This window comes from Phoca vitulina, unplaced genomic scaffold, assembly GCF_004348235.1.
Source record: "Phoca vitulina isolate PV1807 unplaced genomic scaffold, GSC_HSeal_1.0 scaffold73, whole genome shotgun sequence".
In the NCBI taxonomy this organism is placed as follows: Eukaryota; Metazoa; Chordata; class Mammalia; order Carnivora; family Phocidae; genus Phoca; species Phoca vitulina.
In genome coordinates, this window is record NW_022589776.1 from 1,099,589 (window position 1) to 1,102,604 (window position 3,016).

Here is a 3,016-nt window from a genome sequence, read left to right on the forward strand (position 1 = left end):
CAGGGTATCAGATTGGAAAAAAAAAAAAAAAAAAAAACAAGATCCATCTATATGCTGTGTGCAAGAGACTCATTTTAGACCCAAAGACAGCTCCAGATTGAAAGTGAGGGGGTGGAAAACCACTTACCATGCTAATGGACACCAAAAGAAAGCTGGGGTGGCAATCCTTATATCAGTCAAATTAGATTTTATTTATTTATTTATTTATTTATTTTTATTTATTTGATGTCTGATCTTATTTATTTGTCATTCTTAGAAAATCTCATTTTTGACTGGATTCAAACTTAGAGGAGAAGTTCTCAGAGAGGACAGCCTCTGTCTCTTGGCAATCTGTTCCTGGCATTTTTCTTTGGCCTCCTTCATTCTCTTGGCCAAAAGTTTAGCATATTCTGCAGCCTCTTCCTTATTTTTCTTAGTGCGCTGCTTCTTCAAAGCAATACGCCGATGTTTGTGCTAGAGGACACATGGAGTAACAAGACACTGAATCTTAGGTGCTTTGGTTCTAGGTTTCTTACCTTCTTTGTTTAGGGGCTTTCTCACAACATACTGGTGGACATCATCTTCTTTAGAGAGATTGAAAAGTTTGCGGATTCTGCTGGCTATTTTGGGCCACAGGCGACGAGGCCCAGTAGTATCAGTGAGTCCAGGAATAGCCTTCTCCCCTTTTTGTACAATGGCCAAGTTGAGAACACTGAGATTGGCATCCACAATGCAACCCCGATCAGATTTGCACTTTCTTTCTCCAGTCCTCCTTGGTCTATAGCAGGAATGCCCCTTACTCAGCAGCAGGCAGACACGGCCATGGGTCAAGACACCCTGCTTCATGGGGAAGCCTTGTTTGTCATTGCCACCACTGATTCAGACCACATAACCATTCCATTCTTCACCCAGAGCATCAGCAGCAACTTCTGTGGCCATACACTTCTCATAAAAGGTGCGAAGTTTGCGTTCATCATCCACTTCAATGAGTTTCTGGCAGCCAGTAGCTGGGAAAGAGATGTTCAGCTTCATCCTGAAGCAGCCTCCCGCCTCTGAGGCGCCACAAAAAAGAGCAACAAATTAGATTTTAAACCAAAGACTATAATAAGAGATGAGGAAGGGCACTATATCCTACTTAAAGGGTCTATCCAACAAGAAGATCTAGCAATTGTAAATATCTATGCCCCTAACATGGGAGCAACCAATTATATAAACCAATTAATAAAATCAAAGAAACACATTGACAACAATACAATAATAGTAGAGGACCTTAACACCCCCCTCACTGAAATGGACAGATCATCTAAGCAGAAGATCAACAAGGAAATAAAGACTTTAAATGACACACTGGACCAAAAGTACTTCACAGATATATTCAGAACATTACATCCCTAAGCAACAGAATACACATTCTTCTCTAGTGCCCATGGAACATCCTCCAGAATAAAGCACATCCTGGGTCACAAATCAGGCCTCAACAGGTACCAAAAGATTGGGATCATTCCCTGCATATTTTTGAACCATAATGCTTTGAAACTAGAACTCAATCACGAGAGGAAAGTCGGAAATTACTCAAATACATGGAGGCTAAAGAGCATCCTACTAAAGAATGAATGGGTCAACCAGGAAATTAAAGAAGAATTAAAAAAATTCATGGAAACCAATGAAAATGAAAACACAACTGTTCAAAATCTTTGGGATGCAGCAAAGGCCGTCCTAAGAGGAAAGTATATAGCAATACAAGCCTTTCTCAAGAAACAAGAAAGGTCTCATATATACAACCTATCCCTACACCTAAAGGAGCTGGAGAAAGAACAGCAAATAAAGCCTAAAGCCAGCAGGAGAAGAGAAATAATAAAGATCAGAGCAGAAATCAATGAAATAGAAACCAAAAGAACAGTAGAACAGATCAACGAAACTAGGAGCTGGTTCTTTGAAAGAATTAATAACATTGATAAACCTCTGGCCAGACTTACCAAAAAGAAAAGAGAAATGACCCAAATAAATAAAATCATGAATGAAAGAGGAGAGATCACAACCAACACCAAAGAAATACAAACAATTATAAGAACATATTATGAGCAACTGTATGCCAGCAAATTAGATAATCTGGAAGAAATGGATGCATTCCTAGAGATGTATCAACTACCAAAACTGAACCAGGAAGAAATAGAAAACCTGAACAGACCTATAACCACTACGGAAATTGAAGCAGTCATCAAAAATCTCCCAACAAACAAGAACCCAGGGCTAGATGACTTCCCAGGGGAATTCTACCAAACATTTAAAGAAGAATTAATACCTATTCTTCTGAAACTGTTCCAAAAAATAGAAATGGAAGGAAAACTTCCAAACTCGTTTTATGAGGCCACCATTACCTTGATCCCAAAATCAAAGCCCCCATCAAAAAAGGAGAATTACAGACCAATATCCCTGATGAATATGGATGCAAAAGTTCTCACCAAAATACTAGCCAATAGGATCCAACAGTATATTAAAAGGATTATTCACCACGACCAAGTGGGATTTATTCCTGGGCTGCAAGTTGGTTCAACATCCGCAAATCAAATCAGTTTGATACAATACATTAATAAAAGAAAGAACAAGAACCATATGATCCTCTCAATAGATGCAGAAAAAGCATTTGACAAAGTACAGCAGCCTTTCTTGATTAAAACTCTTCAAAGTGTAGGGATAGAGGGCACATACCTCAATATCATAAAAGCCATCTATGAAAAACCCACAGAGATCATTCTCAATGGAAAAAAACTGAAAGCTTTCCTCCTAAGGTCAGGAACATGGCAGGGATGTCCACTATCACCACTGCTATTCAACATAGTACTAGAAGTCCTAGCCACAGCAGTCAGACAACAAAAAGAAATAAAGGCATCCGAATCAGCAAAGAAGAAGTCAAACTCTCACTCTTTGCAGATGATATGATACTTTATGTGGAAAACCCAAGACTCCACCCCAAAACTGCTAGAACTCATACAGGAATTTAGTAAAGTGGCAGGATATAAAATCAATGCACAGAAAT

The 3,016-nt window shown here is 38.9% G+C and overlaps 1 pseudogene; it reads right to left on the bottom strand.

Annotated features, from left to right (window-relative positions):
- Window positions 1-262: 262 nt before the first annotated feature.
- Window positions 263-1,011, bottom strand: LOC116625135 (annotated as a pseudogene).
- Between the last annotated feature and the right edge of the window lie 2,005 nt (window positions 1,012-3,016).